General features: G+C 34.3%; 1 protein-coding gene across 3 annotated transcripts in view; it reads left to right on the forward strand.

The window, feature by feature from the left end:
* Window positions 1–19,215, forward strand: part of LOC145293760 (uncharacterized) — a 631,027-nt gene that overhangs the window by 444,855 nt on the left and 166,957 nt on the right. For 2 of the 3 annotated variants that reach the window (XM_080140268.1, XM_080140269.1), the window contains one exon: window positions 17,441–17,479. The exons of the other annotated variant lie outside the window; for it this stretch is intronic. The gene's annotated coding sequence lies outside the window, so the exon portion shown is untranslated. The remainder of the gene's footprint in view (window positions 1–17,440; window positions 17,480–19,215) is intronic. 3 annotated transcript variants of the gene reach the window in all.

Raw genomic sequence — 19,215 nt, forward strand, 5'->3', positions numbered from 1 at the left:
AGGACATACATATCTCATAGGCTGAATGCTGATATTTAGCATAGTTCTCTCTCTCTCTCTCTCTCTCTCTATATATATATATATATATATATATATATATATATATATAAAGTTATAAAATGTATATGGCGATTAAGCTACATTGAATATTCCGCGTTGCATCTACTCTAGGATTCTTTAAGAAACGCGGAATATTCAGTGTAGCTTAATCGCCATATACATTTTATAATTTACTAACGCGCTCTACCTACGTATTGAGCACTTTTGAAGTAAACACTTAAAGTTTACGCATAAATTCATACTTTATTTACACTTTCGTATATTAATTTTATGTGAGTAAATGAAGTAGTTATATAAACTAGACTATCCGTGACCCGTTGGTTCAGCTATGGAATTAATGTATGAGCGTGACATACAGAAAATATTTTTTTTGTGACATAACACAAACATTTCTACGATTCCATAAGCAAGGTTTGTTACAGCGAGCGATAGCAGCTAAGGTAAATCGCAGTAAAACTGCTATTTGCAACTTTCAAAAGAACACTGAGAATCATGGAAAAGCAAAATCCTTTGGCAGCCCCCCCCCCCAAAAAAAAACAAATTCTCCTGCATTGAGTAGGAGAATCGGACGGGTTGTTATGAATGACAGAGGACTTTCTTCTAGTCAAATTAATTCGTTTTCCTTATGTGTGTATTGATATTCATATTAAAAACCCTCTTTACTATTTATTTAAAAAGAAAATACAATGTTCTTATATATGGTTTGTGGAATTGGATTCACTAGCAAAAGATCTAGCTAATTTGCACATTCTTTTAAACATTCATTTTAATTAATTCCCTATTAGATTTTTTCGGTTTTCTCATGAGACGATCATCTTTAGTTAACTATTACGTGTAATTATATTCATGCAGACCTTCTACATGATTTATACTTGCATAATATTTGCATAAAAAGTTTACAAGACACAATATTGTTTCCATATATATTTATGTATACGTATATATTTTTGTTTAATCTATCTATAAAAGTGAACGCGTCTGTGTACATTTCCTACGCAATAACTTTGTCAATTTTTAGTCTACAGACTCGAAATTCGATATACAGGATACTGAGATTTTGGAAAATTTTCGTGATCGGTTTTCGGTCAGAAATTTGTCTTTTAAGGGGTCAAAGTTCAACGATTTGACCTTTAAGAACTCTACCAAACTCCTCCGAAAAGTTTGGGCCTAAACACTTGACATTTTATATATAGGTTCCTTGAACATGGATATAACTTAATAATTTGATTTGAGCCCAAACGAATAAATTTTAAGGGGTCAGAATAGGGGTCGAAGTTAAATAAAATTGCCCTTTTTTCTTTTTTTTTTTTTGCTCAACATGCACCTCAAAACACCCAGGCAACGCCGGGTTGAAATGCTAGTATAAAATAAATCGTTACAACAAAAAAAAGTATCATATATACAGACACAACTTAACCTGTTTTTATGTTTAAAAAAAAAGTTCTAAGAGTTAACAACTCTTTTCCCCCCACCCCCGGGCTGTTGTTGTTTTGACCCTACACCTACGATGACTTTTTGTTACACCTCTCTCAACCCGTGCTGAACTGTTGATTTATTCCCTCTCCGCCACCTCCCCACACCCGAGCAACACGAATTACCCACACTAGCTAGTATATATATATATATATATATATATATATATATATATATATATATATTGTTTTAACATTGTTTTCATAGTCTTGATTTTGTTAAAACAATATATGAATGCTCAATTACAAAATATGGTGATTTTCAAGCTTACAATTTAAGTCATCTCATTGTGACTTAAAATTTATTGGTATATGAACGATTACCGAATTATCAATTATATAAACCCAATGAAATTTGGAATACCATAAATAATGTATATACATTTGTTAGTTTGTTTACATAACATTTAAATAAACAGGAAACAGTAATCATACACTAAAGAGGGTTTATAACGATTAAAATCTTTGTTTGGATGGATGATTAACACGTACAGAAATATGTCGGCAAATTGAAATGCAAAATGTTCCTTCCAAGTTGTTGACATATTTCTATTAGTTTTACGCATGCGCAAATTCGAATCATAGCTAAAAGTTGTTTAATTATAAATATTTCTTACCTGTCTGCCAGGTTAGCTCAAACGGTACGGAACGCGTCCGGAGCACTAAATATTTTAGTTTCTGTTTTAGCTGACAGCACCCAAGTCATTTGTTTTTAAACCTTTGAAATCAGTACTAATATATTTTATATATATATATATATATATATATATATATATTACCCTCTGTGATTGTACTGAGCTTTTTGGTCCTGGATATGACCTTAAACTATATCCGTTGGTGAGGCCCCAGCTTGCGGGCTTTGGGTAGTGTGGAGCCGCCCTTTAATTACCATTACTCTCAGGTCCACTCTGGCCCGGAGTGGTAGTACCTGCTAGGGTCCAAAGTATGGATCAAATAAAAACTGACTTGAAAAAAAAACAAAAAAACAAAAAAAAACAAAAACAAATATATCCTATTAAAATATTTTTTTTTTAAATAACTGGATTTGGCATTAAATAACCTAAAAAGGGTTGATATGCCGTAAAACAAAAACCAACTAACAACTAACTGAACTTTTTCATTTTGTTGGAATTAAAATATAAATAACTATATCTCTATTTGGTTTTGGATATCGCTTTTCGTTGATTAGTAAACTCCTCCTCATAAGTTTTTTTCTGAGATATATATATATATATATATATATATATAATAAAAATATAAAACATAATATTGAGCTTTCATACTCCTGGAATTATTCCATTATAACACTATATATATATATATATATATATATATATATATATATATATAATGTGTGTGTGTGTATAATGCTCAAGAGAGAATTTGCTCTGTAGTAAATATGAAATTCGCATGAATAAAATATATTTGAATGTATTTTACGACCGCCAGGATCGGGAGCCCTCTCTCTTGCTAGTGTGGGTGAAAGTGAGTGGAAAGGAATTTCAGTGTGTGGCATTTTAATCTAGTATTGGCGTTGTTGACATTGAGAATGAAGTTAATCACATGCGGTGTCATCTAAAAGCTTTCTGATGTTATTTAACCAAGCAAACTGTCTTATAGTCTTGGTTCCTTTCTGAGAGGATCTTTACTTTTTGGGTTTGAAACGATTTCAGTTGGTTGAAAATATCTTGAGTTCACACATTTTTGTGAAAACTTACTTGATAAAGAGAACGAATCTCCATACAGAGAAGAAAGAAAAAGGGTAGCAATCAAAGCCATATGCCTTTTAGCATTCGAAGTCTAACGGCAAACTACCATAAACAAGAAATAAAGAAGAAAGAGTAAGCCGAACGAACGAAGATAGAAAAGGGGTAGCTTATTATGCTCTTTCATCTCGCACATTAATTTCTTATCTATGAAAACATCATGAGAACTTTTCATAAATATTTGATAATTCCAAATACTTTTCATAAATATTTGGACATTCCAAATACCTTTCATAAATATTTGGAAATTCCAAATACTTTTCATAAATATTTGGAAATTCCAAATACCTTTCATAAATATTTGGAAATTCCAAATACTTTTCATAAATATTTGGAAATTCCAAATACTTTTCATAAATATTTGGAAATTCCAAATACTTTTCATAAATATTTGGAAATTCCAAATACTTTTCATAAATATTTGGAAATTCCAAATACTTTTCATAAATATTTGGACATTCCGAATACTTTTCATAAATATTTGGAAATTCCGAATACTTTTCATAAATATTTGGACATTCCGAATACTTTTCATAAATATTTGGACATTCCGAATACTTTTCATAAATATTTGGACATTCCGAATACTTTTCATAAATATGTGGACATTCCGAATACTTTTCATAAATATTTGGACATTCCGAATACTTTTCATAAATATTTGGACATTCCGAATACTTTTCATAAATATTTGGACATTCCGAATACTTTTCATAAATATTTGGAAATTCCGAATACTTTTCATAAATATTTGGACATTCCGAATACTTTTCATAAATATTTGGACATTCCGAATACTTTTCATAAATATTTGGACATTCCGAATACTTTTCATAAATATTTGGACATTCCGAATACTTTTCATAAATATTTGGACATTCCGAATACTTTTCATAAATATTTGGACATTCCGAATACTTTTCATAAATATTTGGACATTCCGAATACTTTTCATAAATATTTGGACATTCCGAATACTTTTCATAAATATTTGGACATTCCGAATACTTTTCATAAATATTTGGACATTCCGAATACTTTTCATAAATATTTGGACATTCCGAATACTTTTCATAAATATTTGGACATTCCGAATACTTTTCATAAATATTTGGACATTCCGAATACTTTTCATAAATATTTGGACATTCCGAATACTTTTCATAAATATTTGGACATTCCGAATAATTTTCATAAATATTTGGACATTCCGAATAATTTTCATAAATACTTGGAAATTAAATTTAAAACGTTTTTCTAGAGAGTTAATAATATATGTAATAAGTACTGGCCCACCGGGTCACGGGTTGTCTCATTAATATATAAAATTTTGCTCATTACTTTTTAAAATAGCTTCTTTTGATAACATGAGAAAAGTATGCAACGCCTTATTTAAGCAGACAAACGCTTTCTAATATGCAAGTCCTTGCATGCCAGACATATTTCATAACTAAATAAAAACAGCGATGAACAGGAAATAATAATAATAATAATACAAAAATTGGACACCTGAAGCGAAACGAAAACACAAAACAACAAAAAAAAATACAATAAACAAATAAAAAAGATAAAAAAAAAAAACAATTAAAATTTGCTTAATCTTATATTTGTAGTTGATGTCCTGTTGTGCTAGTTGCCTTTCATTGGTTAAAATACTGGTCAGTTTATGGTTCCTTTCCCCTACACCTTGCATAACAAACACCTGACAAAAATTTATTTATTTACATATTAGTTTCACCGTAAGAGAAACGGGTTTCAGAAAAGTTCATACATAAGTAGCATTCATGGGAATTTATGACACGTACTTATGATCAAAAATATCTTCTTACAAATTCATACCCTTAGTATCTCCTCTGTCTTATATACTAGCAGGTTTCCCTGTGTTAAAGGTAACGTTAAATTCCCTTAAAAAAAAAAAAGTAAAAACAGGAAAGAAACTGAGACATGTGCATTCGAATATTATGGGTTTTTTTTTTTCTAAACGGTTCACTTCTTGTAAGTAAAAAAAACAAAAACACTTGACCTAAGATCGAAATCAAAACCTAAAGACAGTGAGTCAAGTATGATAACCATTAGGCCAGCTTGACATGACTTTTAACTGTTTTCAAACCTACTTATTCTTAGCATAAAGAAGCTGTCATGTGAATAATTCGCACACGTGTAGGTGTAAAACAGTTGATAAACAAATAAAAATCCAGTGACCTCCCAAATTTCAATTTTTACCTCTTAGCAGCCTTTTTTTACGATTGAAAACCAATAAGTTTTCCACATGTCTGAATACCTCATATAACAATTTTCAAGCTCGTAGATAAAAATTCGTTGAGTATATAGGTTGAGAATTGTCCTAACACGCGTGCACGCACACACACACACACACACGTTCTCACTTTTATAACTAAACTAGCAGGTTGCTCGGTGTTGCCCAATTGTAAAATAAGCATAAATATTATATTCTAATTCATACAAAAACTGAGACCTGTGCATGCGAGCATTGTGTTTTTTCTAAACAGTTCACTTCTTGTAAGTAAAAAAAAAAGACTAAGATAAGTATGACAACCATTAGGCCGGCTTGACACGATCTTTAGAAAGTGTTTTCAAACCTACTTATTTTTTACATAATAAATCTGTCATGTGAACCATTCATGCATGCACATTCGTGAAACAGTTGGGAAATAGATAAAAATCCGACGACCTTCACGTGATAATTTTTCAACTTTGATATCTTAGCAGTCCATTTTTCCTGATGAAAACTGATTAAAATGTTTTCCACATGTCTGAATATCGTATATACCAAATTTCATGTCTTTAGATTGAAAATCCGTTGAGTGTATAGGTTGAGGAGTGTCCTCACATTCACACACACACACAGATATATAGATAGATAGATATTGTTTAATAAATATTGATAATTATTTTTATACCTACAGACACTAATGTTTCATGCTTACACAATCAGCAATGTAGGAAGTGATAATAACTGCTGGTCAGGAGATTCGAATCCAGTCACAAAGTCACCCTTGACGTCATAGGCTAGCATTTTTCCTCCAGGCCACCGGCAATTAATGCAAGAATTGAAGGAAATTAAGTACCTATTGATGCTAAGTCAGCTGGCATTCACAATAGACAGTCAGAAACAGTATTCAATAACTGGAACTTGGAATCTTGCTTTTGCATTAAAGTTGACTATTTTTTTTTCTTAATTCCCTAAAGAGTGCGCACTTTCATTTCCTAGTGAGGCTTTATAACTATTATATTTTTAATTTTACACCTAGAGACACTAGATTCTCATGCTTAAGCAATCAGCAGTGTAGGAAGTGATAATTACTGCTGGCTGGGAGATTTGAACCCAGCCACTCTTGATTTCGTAGGTTAGCATCTTACTCTTGGATCACTGGCAAATAATACAAGAGTTAAAGTAAATTACGAACCTATAAATGCCATGCAAGCAGAGAGAAAGTTAAAGGTGATGCAGGTGACACATTTATTCTTTAAACCCATTTTAATTTCTACAAACAATTATTTATTACAATAGCAGTTGTTCTATTCGTAGATGAAATTTCGTAATTTTCGGATATATTACTATTTTCGACATGACAATTAAGTACGTAATATTTTTATTTGCTGAAAACGCTATGTTTAAAAAATTGATTTGTCGACTATAACTTAATAAGCACCATTATTTCATTTACATGTTGCCGACTGCTTTGCTCATATTGGTTTGTGCTTTTTTTTTCTGTTACTTGAAGCTTTCCTTTACTTGAACGCTTATCGATGCCTAGAAGCCACTCGAGGGTGAAGGTTAATGAATGTCAGGTAAATTGTGAAACAACAGCGTCATAATCGGTAATGGTGGAACTTGGGTAGGGTTCAGTTATTTAAGAGGACAGCTCAGATAAGAACTTATTTATGTTAGACTTGAAAACGACCATGTTATAGTCAGCTGTGAAGTAGTACCACGGAAAGCAAATTCTGTGAATTTTAACTGCCTAGGTTTAAAGAGAAACATGCCAGAGAATATGATGGCAACAGAACTGATTTACATATTAAATAAGCAAATAATTGTTTCCAATCAACTGTAAATTTATGTTTAAATAATTACCCAGTGGTGACTGGGAGTGGTGGGAGAAGTTTTGATTTAGAGTGGAAAATACGAACAATTTTTCTAAAGATCTTGGTCGCTAGTGTGAAGTAAGGTAGGATTCTATTATAACGAATAAATGTGTATGTAACGGTGTCTGAAAGTTACATAAGATGGTGGGTAATAATTTAGACATAATAAATTTGTATGTGGCATTTTATATTGCAAACCTACGGTAATTTGGTCCTGAGGGGAATTTCTACAATCATTTTATTATATAGTAGATTAATCGATTTTATTATTTTGCAAATCATGCATATTCACTGACCCCTATTTTTGCAAGTACTGTTTTTTTTCTGTTTTTGTTTTTTTTTTTACTAGGAGGTCCTCACTAATCAAGGCCCAATCGCCACTTGAGGAGAAGAGTTAATGATTGTCAAACAGACAGTGAGACAATGCTGTGATGATCAGTAATGGTTGAACTTGGGTAGAGCTTAATTATTTAAAAGGACGACTGACCAAGAGCTTATTTACATTAGAAAATAACCATGTTATAGTCAGCTGGGAAGCAGCCCCATTGTATTGTGTTCCAGAGATGGACAGTTTTCAGAAAGAGACTTTGCTCATGGAATTTTCAGTTAGATAAAAGGTAAGAGAAATTGTTGACAGTTGTCCCTATTTACTTTGCCTCGCCACAAGGGCAGAGCTTGAGACGAGGGTCGTTTTTAAGGTGGAGAAAAGGAACAAAAACAAAACTTGTCTCAGTCGGGAAGCATTTCTCCTCCACTAACCGAGAACAAAAAATTGAAGCATAGCATAAGAACAGATACTACATTTTGATCTTAGTCCGAAGGCCAAACAGTTTTATAGCTAGACACGTATTTGTTGAAAATGTTTTGCAATGGAGATCATAGATTGAAGCTCAGTCGGGTGCTTGCCATGAAAATAGTGATAGAGCCGATAACGCAACGTTTCTTCTATGAGAAAGCGAAAAGTCATCACTCACTAGATTTCGAAGACGGTTTTGTACCTTGCTAATGCGGGAGAGGTTACTCTTAGCTGCTCCTTTGCATAAAGTTTTGGCCGTTGTACTCGTTGATATGCCTTTTGTCGAAAATATGAATGCTACATTTCAACCTTGTGTCATACGTGAACACCTGATGTTTATAATTATCCCTGATGTGTTAGTTGTTTACTCTGGTGCACATCCTTTTTATGGTCCTTCCAGACTGAGGAAAACCTCACCTGCAAAGAAGTTCTTTTCTACTCCCCAAAAAAGAATTATGTCAAGACGACCTAGTAGAAGACAGAGGAGGTGCATTTTGCTTGATCTTTGTTCCAAATCATCGACCAGTAGTATGAGGAGAGGAAGAAAGAGAGAGATAATCATTATTTCATCATATCTTCAAGCATTTTAAAATAATTATGTTCACTGAAGTTAAGCAACGTTGAAGCTGGTCAGTATTAAAATTGGCGACCATTTGGGAATACCAGGTGCTATATGTGCTTTCCACGGATCTCGTAATTGTTTTTAGTTGTACCGGACTTCGTTTTGCCACTAGAATCAATCCGTGCCAACTCAGGAGACAAGTGGTTATTAAATTGTGCAACCCTTGCTTCACAATTCAGCATGTGCCATCCATCTTCAGGATGATCAGATCACCCTTGTCGTTCCAATTCACCCTGTTCTGTCAATTTTTATTTTTCTTCCAATCCAGAGTGCCTCTTTTTGGGGAACTGCATTTTATGTGTATTAACGCCGATCTTGTCTCTAAGTTTGCCCTCATGCGGGAGACAAGTAAATAGGAGGATGTTGAGATATTTAGTGCTTCTGTCGAAATGCTGATTTCACTCATTCTCTCTTTGAGTCATGTGATGTCACTTCTGTTTCTAGCAATTCCCACTTAATTTCGCTTACTTCAATTACACTTTGATTACGTATTATTTTCAACTAACAAAATTATATACTGGAGGGTCTTCTAGACCAATGTTTGACATAGAGATGAGAAAGTGGATCTTTAGTTTGCTTTTGCCAGCCTTTTAACTCTTGCTTTTCCCTATTCTTTTTCCTTTAGTCCTCCCATTCCATGAATGATGTTCATATTGGTCAAGGATACGTCCTCAAAAATCAATCCAACAGAATCTGGGCCATTGTGAAGTAAGGTAGCCTTCTAGTAGGGTTGAGGTATGGGCCTCTGAAGTTCTATAATATCACCTCTTTGAGAACAGGTGAGTTTATTGCAAGAAATGCCAATGAGGATGCTCAGGCATTTTTTTAAAGACTAGAGTGCATTTTCTCTTGTGTGTTGGTTTTCAGTCCACAACCGACTTCGTGTCCTCCCGCCTGAGGAGGTAAATAACTTCTCAAAGCGATGTTTCTGACATAGAAGAAATGATTGCTGTTTCCTCCGTCGGCTGTTTTAAGTAGGTGGTATGATGTGGGGATTTACAATCCTCTTATAACATTCAACAACATTCAACTTCTATCCATGTCAATATTTAGCATTCAACTTCTATCCATGTCAATATTTAGCATTCAACTTCTATCCATGTCAATATTTAGCATTCAACTTCTATCCATGTCAATATTTAGCACTCAACTTCTATCGATGTCAATATTTAGCACTCAACTTCTATCGATGTCAATATTTAGCACTCAACTTCTATCGATGTCAATATTTAGCACTCAACTTCTATCGATGTCAATATTTAGCACTCAACTTCTATCCATGTCAATATTTAGCACTCAACTTCTATCCATGTCAATATTTAGCACTCAACTTCTATCCATGTCAATATTTAGCACTCAACTTCTATCCATGTCAATATTTAGCATTCAACTTCTATCCATGTCAATATTTAGCATTCAACTTCTATCCATGTCAATATTTAGCATTCAACTTCTATCCATGTCAATATTTAGCATTCAACTTCTATCCATGTCAATATTTAGCATTCAACTTCTATCCATGTCAATATTTAGCATTCAACTTCTATCCATGTCAATATTTAGCATTCAACTTCTATCCATGTCAATATTTAGCATTCAACTTCTATCCATGTCAATATTTAGCATTCAACTTCTATCCATGTCAATATTTAGCATTCAACTTCTATCCATGTCAATATTTAGCATTCAACTTCTATCCATGTCAATATTTAGCACTCAACTTCTATCCATGTCAATATTTAGCACTCAACTTCTATCCATGTCAATATTTAGCATTCAACTTCTATCGATGTCAATATTTAGCATTCAACTTCTATCGATGTCAATATTTAGCATTCAACTTCTATCGATGTCAATATTTAGCATTCAACTTCTATCGATGTCAATATTTAGCATTCAACTTCTATCGATGTCAATATTTAGCATTCAACTTCTATCGATGTCAATATTTAGCATTCAACTTCTATCGATGTCAATATTTAGCATTCAACTTCTATCCATGTCAATATTCAACACTCAACTGCAATCCATCTCAAAATTTAACATTCAACTTCCATCCGTCTCAAGAATCCTTATCCGCGTGTAGTTTTTAGCCTTGATAAGTTGTGACTCATTACTAGGGCCATGACAACAGCATATTCTTTTTCTTTTGATTCTCACATATACATCCATTGATCTCTTGTATGTTTTTCTGTAGAGTTATGTGATCCTCGGTTGATTGTGTTTAACTGTGTCGGATATATACTCAAGAGTCAAAACAATGAAAAGAATATGCTGTTGTCATAGCCCTACTGATTAAAAAAAACAAAGAATGAAATTTGAACTTATCAAAAGATAAGCTACCAAGGTAGAAAAAACACCTAAGAAAGACATATGGTTAAAACGGGCAAAACGTTACGAAAATGGTGACATCAAATATGAGAAGAACAAAAAGTGATGCAAGTAAACGACATACCGTATGTAACACAAAAAGAAAGTAGAAAGTGAATCTTTGATTTACATTCGACTCGTACGTCTCGCTTTGCTTATTTTCTTCTTTAGTCCTCACGTTCAATGAGCTACGCTTCTCAGAAAGAGGGAAGAATTGCTGTTTTCTAGATCTGAATCTATTCCATCTAACACTTATCATTGACAAGTTTTTGACCTTGAAGTAGTATTTATTTTCAGTTCCTTGCATCAAGTGGGTTCATGCTGTGCCTGGAGTGATTGCCATAAAAAATAGAGAGAACCCATAAAAAGCAAAAAAAAAAAAAAACCCCAAAAAAACCCTGTAACGCTCATCTATTGGAGAAAAGACCCCATTCAATCTTGAGAGATAACGGATACACCCTGTAAGGGAGGCTACATTGATGACTCTATTGTGAAGCAAGGGTTGCACTTCTTGAGTTCAATGGCAAAGAAGTTCAGGCTTAAAAGAATGCCACCTGTACATATAGAGAGCACTCCCGCAGCATTTGGTATTCCCAAATAGTCATTCATTTTGGCTCAATGTCGCTTGATGAGTTTGTTGATCTAATACAAGGGTTCCCAACCTGGGGTGCTCGCACTCCCAAGGGGGGCAAGAAAAGTTTAGATAAAAAATAGGCTAATGTTACTCTTTTTTTCTTTTTTTTCTTTTTTTTTTTTTTTTGCAATGTACCAACTTCTTGTTTTCATTTTAAGCATAATTATTGTTATTTAATGGCCATTAAATACATGGTTGAATAGATTTTATCCAACCATGTATTGAACCGTGAATTCAGAAATTTTTTAGGGAAATTTCTTGAGGGGGTGCAGTCAAAAGAAAAAATTGGGAATCATTGATCTAATATGAACCCACGTGACAATGTGATTAGGCCATATGTGTGTGTGTGTATATATATATATATATATATATATATATATATATATATATATATATATATAGCAATTATGAAAATATATATGGCAATTAAGCTACACAAAGGCTTTCACATTTAATCCATGTAGACTAAAATGCAGGGAATTCATGTTTCTATGTGTTTTTATATCTACACATGGTTTTTAGTTTAGCTAGCTAAGCAATGAGATTCATTGTCATTCCCGCCCACGGGTTAATGTTTTTGTTAACTATTGACAGGGTTTCTCTCAAACAATATCGGTTTGCTTTTCCTTTGTTCTATTTTTTATTTATTTATTTTGTGAATATGTAATTATTATAATAGAGATAATTATATTAACACCTTTGTGCTTGGAAGAGATTTTCTTATTCTTATTTAAGGTACTTGATACGTTTATTTTTTTATTTGATAATTTATGCTATTTTATTTTTCGTACCTATTATTATCCTAAAGTAAAGTTTATATTGTGTATACAGTTGTTTGCTATTTCACTTTTACAACTTAATAGGTTTTCTTTTTGGGGGGGGGCCTTTAAAATTTAGAATTTCAAATTTCTCATTCAGACATAGTCTATATGGGTCATCTAAATTTTTACATATACTGGCTTATACTATTTTCCACTTAATTATTGGACAGCTTTCCTTAACCTCCCATCAATGAGTCGCTAGTGCTGTCTTTATTCAATGTTTTTTGTTATTGAATGTGATTTTATCTAATTGTAAACTCTAGAGAGGTCATACTTACATAGTACGTTTTGTTATTAGGGATTTATTTACCAAATATTGTGGCTTGGCAAACAATGCTTTTGGGTTAGACAGTTATTTTGTAGGTTTAAAAAATTTACACTTCTCTCCTGATGAATCTTGTCCGAGTTGATCCTTATAAGATGGAACATTTTTTTTTAAATTATTCATTCAAAGCATCACAGGTCAAGAATATTCCAACGTTTTGGGCGTTTATTTCGTCTCTCTTGACTTTTTGCTCTAGACACACGTGTATACGTTCAATCACACAACTTCCCTTTGTATTATAGAAGATAACCCCTACGTTACAATCATAGGTAAATATTGAAATACCAGTTTGCTATACAAGGTTCCAATATTCTCTTTAAAAAAATTTTTTTTTAATTCAATTTTCACCCTAAACAAGGCACAGTGCCACTTTGAAGTAGGGGGCTACTATCAGGGACATAATTTGCAGGGGCATCATAAAGAGAGATGAGTAGCAAGATGTTTGTTCACATTACACTTGAACTTCTGCATATCAGTACAGTTGGGAAAGCAGAACCCCGGAAGGGAGTTCCAAAGACTTGCAGTTCTGGGGAAGAAACTATTGGAGTAAAAGGCTTTCTTACACCTAGGGATCTCTACTGTAAAGGGGTGGGACTTAGTTGTTTGTCGGGGGTAGTCACGTCGAGGAGGCACAAGTGCTTGCAGTTCGTCAGAGCATTCACCATTAAAGTACTTGTAGAAAAGGCAACGAGATGCAACATATCGTCGATGGGATAGAGGCTGAAGCCTAGATGAGATTTCAGGACCTATCAGGTTGGCGACTCTCTTTTGAACCTTGTCCAGGAGTGAGAGACAAGCAGCAGATGCACCAGCCCAAATGTAACAACCATACTCCATACATGGGCGAATGGTGGCCTTATAGAGGTACAGGATACCTTCAGGCATAAGTGATCTTCACCCTTATAGTAGAGCTCTGCCTTTCCATCTTCCATGAACAAATTGTATCATGACCCGCAGGTAGTAACAATGATATTTATATAAAGATATTTCTATTTTGGACTACTACGATCGGTTTCATTTATTTTGTCTGTTTTATAACATAGCAATCATGTTTAGGTTATTTAATGCCCAAGTCCAAAACGTATTTTAAACGATCCAGTGTATACAATTAATTGAACACAAGTTATTATTTTATCCATGACCAGGGAAGGAGATTGTATATGCTTATCTTTTCCAACAGTATTAAGACATAAATGACCACAATTGATCAAGGAGTATTTTAACTGGATGTAGCCGATTCCATAGTCTGAGATTGGTTCATTCATGCATGACAATGTGGATTTTATCATTGATATAGTTTTTTCATTCTCCTCCTTTTTCCCACAGAAGAGAAATTGCAAGCCTATTTCTACTGTCGCTATTTTCATAGCAGGTGCTCGACTATTGTTCTCTCTGTAAAAATGATCACGGTAAACACTCTCCTAACTACAACCATTATCAGTAATTCCCCTTACTCTCTATCTGTGCCTAACACTAAACAAAGATTCGACGAGCCAAGCTTTTTTTCAGCAGAACTGCGCATTCACGGAATGCAATACTGCAGAGCTGCGTCCTTATAACATGATCATTTTCAAGTTCAATGTAAACAACTTCCGACTAGGAATTTTTATCCTCGGCCCCCCAAATCATCAGAGATTAGAGCATTCCTGTAATGACCTGGTCCCTGTTGATTGTGGTGTCCTACTTGTTCTGCGCAGTTCTAGGAGGTCCATCCTCCCAGACTTTACCTTCTCTCTCTCAAAACGAGTGAGTTCTTAGCTGATCGCTTGAGGTGCTCTTACTGGGGAATGCCGACGGGGCTGCCCAGGCACTTTTTTGCGAGTCAGTGTCCCTCTTCTGGCCGTTTGTTTTCTCAACTCCGCTTTCCGATCCTGGTATCTAAGTTTTTGCAGTGGGAGATGACTAAATACCCTTAAGTAATTGATTTCTACTCAGTTCCCACCATCGCCATCATCACGTTGGCGTCTCACTTGGCACCCATTAATTCTTTGAGTGGCCTCTGGGCCTTGATAAGCCGTGACTATAATAATAAAAAAAATGACTGAGATAGTCTAGCCATGGTTTTAATTTTGATATAAATCTTCAAAGATGTAATAAAATCAAAGGATAGTTAAAGTATGATGTAGGTATGTAATAGGTATGTATGCAGCATCATCGTCGTTGTTGTTATCATTATCCTCATCATTATCGTCGTCATTATCATCATCTTCATCACGTTATCATTATCACCGTCATCCTTGTCACGTAATCATCATCATCGTTATTGTTATGTCATCATCATCTTAGTTACGTTATCATCATCCGTTATCGTCATCATCATCGTTGTCACGTCATCATCATCATCATTATCGTAATCGTCATCATCGTTATCATCATCCTTATCATCATTATCATCATCATCAACATTAAGTTTCAGCTTTCTAAAAATCGGACATCCACTTTTCCAGTTTACTCTTTCCACTATAAGACACTTTCATTCATCCAACGTGGTATTTGGTTACATGATCTCTCCCCCCTCTCTCTCTCTCTCTCTCTCTACTGTTTTCCACCATATTCTGTATTGTCTATTGTCTTCTGGGCAGTCTCCCGCCATTTCAAAACCTCCAGTCCAACACCTGACCTTCTTAGTCCGTGTTCTTTGCCGCTGTCGTGTCCATATAGTCTCGCCATACACATGCTGTTGCCACCTGACGCCACATATATAGATATCGTGAATATATTAATAATGAGATAATAATACGAAAAGATAAAGTAAAACACTAAAGATGTAACAAACGATTGGTTGCAACGTGGCATTCAAATACTGATAAAACGCTGAGATACATTTTTGCACATATGAAGGTCACTTAAACTTAAGGGGAACCAAAAGATGCTAACTCAGTTGTTTGTGCAAAATCCAGGGTTACCCTTTTTGGGGAGCTGGTTCCCATCCCCCACATTAAAAACCGACCTTGTATCTAACTCTACCATCGTGGGGAGGCAAATAAACAAAAACAAAAAATAAGATCATGTATGGAGTAGTGTTGTCATTTTTGAGTTGTTAAATCTCTGCCCCATTTGAGGGTTCTTGATAAATTGTAGAAACGTACCTGTAATTTGATTAACCCCACACTTTCTTTTTCTCTGCAACCTCTCTCTCACAGACGTGAAGTTGCTAGTCTCTGTCTATTTTTTTCTAAATACTACTAGCAGACCGCCCGGCGTTGCCCAATCGTAAAATATGCATAAATATTATATTTTAATTCCTACAACATTCTTATTTATTAGTATAGAGCCAACTATCTATTAATTATCAACAAATGAGGTCTCAGAATGCGATGAAAAAAGAAATTAAATAAAGTGCTCGATCGCGAATGTGAGAGCTAAAATATATTTATTTAAAAATATACATACATATTCCAGACCAGCGGTTTCATTGTATTGGAACAGCCTTCTGTGGCTAATAAAAACCAACACAATTCATTAGCGCCTGATGGAAGAAGGAAAAACAAAATGGAAAAATGAACACCGCCACTCCATCACCCTACAAGCCCACCCCTTCCTCTCTTCCATAAACAGGGACATTAGAGCAAAGACACTGCCCGTTAACTGGTGTTCATTTTTTCTTATTGTTTTTCCCCCTTCCATCATACGCTGATTGTGTTGTTTTTTATCTGCCACAGAAGGCTGTTCCATTACAATGGAACCGCTGGGTTGTCTTAGGAATGTGTATGTATAGTTTTTAAATAAAGATTGTGATTATTATCCCTATATCCCTATATATATAAAATGAACTCATTTTTCCCCCTATGATTTTGACCTTAATATGATTAAAAATCAAAACATTTCATGCAAATGTAATATACACAAACTGCAGCACAATATCTGAGATGTTATAAGCATATTACCTCTGCACTCCCTCGATAATCGTAGATTCCTATATTTTTTCTGCTGAGAGTTCAATGCCATACTCGATTAAAATCAATGGAAGTAGTAACATTTTTTCTCTCTAATTTCTCCTTCCCCCGCCACCACTTACACTGTTTCCGGTTCGTTCACAAGGGACAGTTATGAAGGAACACCGGTTTGGGTTTCCTTTATTTCGTAGTTGCTTAAAAAACTGGAATGGAATTTTACCATGCCTTTCCGTTCTATGCTTCCTATTGGGTGAAACGCACCACGCACCACAGAATTAACCGATACCGACATTCCCACAAACATTAATTATTATCCCACGATTACTTTTACGTTGCTTAATTACCATTTATACTACTTCAACAAATTGCATAGCATACTATTCAAACTCTCTCTTACAGAAATTCGTGTTCTGCAATACGACTTCAGTTTACACATAGAACATCGCGTTTACTAAACAAAACCGAAACGAACTAACCTTGGATTCCATGTTTTACTACAAACTCAGTTCGTCTCCAACTCTTACTTACGTATCCAACTTTAATTATGACACGTTTGTTTCTCTTACAGCGTACCCTCATCGATTAAAACTTAGCAGCCGATATTCAGGTAAACGAACTTTCATATCACATTGCATTATGCAACCGTTCACTTCTTTTATGTTAAGTTACATAAAATCCCTAAACTCAGTTGCAGTGCTCCGTGGCGTAGTGGTTACCTACCGTAGCCTTTTTTTTTTTTTTTTTTTTTTACCTAAACACCTACAATGGAATTTTAAACACCCTTTAATTCATTAAGTTTATGTACGTTTTCCATTTACTAAACTAGATTCCGTTGTATTTCCGTGCTAAGAACACAGTTGCCTACAAAACTGGAATGGAATTTAACACTTCCTTCCTTTCAATTATTTCGCTTAAAAAAATAAAAACGTAAATTTAGTTTCATTTCTTCGCCAGCGAGGGAGGACAATGAAAACATAACTTATAATGTGGCATTTCTTTTTACAGTTTTTGCCATGCAAACTTAGTAATTCTTTTAATTTTTCGCGCAAAAAACATAGATAAAATTTAAATTGAAAAAATTTGGTTTCTTTTGTTTTCCCGGGGGGGGGGGGAATAAATAGTTCATTTGTTTACCAGAAACGGCTTAGTGGAAACATCAACAATGTCATTTTTCCCTCAAAAAATTGGTCCCTAAAGGAACTCTGATTCTTTCCATATTTTTTTTTTTTTTTTTTTTTTTGCAAAATAAAAAAAAAAAAAATCATTTCCGGTTTATTTCGTTTCCAAAATAACGTCCGCTGTTTGCATTTCCTTAAACTTTACTCCCGTCAAATATATGCTAAATCGTTACATACAGTAGTAAACTCATACTCAGTATTTGAAACGTTGAAATAATTTCTTTGGTCAGTAGCAGCGAGGGGTGGGGTGGGGGATTAAAAACAAACTGAATTGCGTCATTTTTGTTTCAGTTTAAAAGGCGATCAAATATCAAAAGTCAAGCAACAAGCACATCGCGTTCATTAGTTGAGTATATAACAATCTTTCACTTTTTGGACAATACAATTTTTTTTACAATATGCCAGTAAAATAGACTTCCGTTAGGCATAATAAAACATCAGTTGCAACCAGATAAAGAAGTCGACAATGGGGACATTATGAACAGTCCCAGGAAGACATTTTTGGTACTTCCTTGAACGGAAACGCAAATCGGGACTATGGGTCACATCAGCAAATTACTTTTGACCCAGACTCATATGAGGCAGAAGTCTTGCGCAAAACAGACAGATTATATTAGAAGCAATGCAGATACAAACACTACGTACTAAATCATCTTTCTGGTACTTAAATAAATTCAAACATGTTTCCGTTACTATTTCTTGGTCGCCGAGCTGTTAACGTCGCACTTTTTTCTTTTTTTTTCTTTCTTACACTTTATTTTACAACAAGGCTTCGGATTCGATCCTTCCTACTTAGCTACCAAAACTTTTATTTTTAACTCCCCCCTCCCCGCCCCCGGAAACAAACACCCGAGCAACAATTTTTTATTATTCTTTTGTTTGGATTTACCCAAAACCACACACACCTCGAAACACCCGGGCAACGCCGGGTACCCCCCGCTAGTCAAATATATAGTAATGATTTCAACAGTTATGAAAAAAATGTGACGTGGATACTACCTGATATAATCGAAACCAAAACGTTTAGCACTCCTGCCTTAGTCGTTATTTATCTCTCCAGCGTCATTACCGTCGTTTGAGCTATGAATGCTTATTTTTGCGCATGTGCAAAAGTAACAGTACGAGTAATGGATTATACCCTACCAAGTTCAACTGTTTTCAGTTT

The sequence above is a fragment of the Euprymna scolopes genome, chromosome 15 (assembly GCF_053919585.1).
Source record: "Euprymna scolopes isolate OS-2025 chromosome 15, ASM5391958v1, whole genome shotgun sequence".
Taxonomy (NCBI): Eukaryota; Metazoa; Mollusca; class Cephalopoda; order Sepiida; family Sepiolidae; genus Euprymna; species Euprymna scolopes.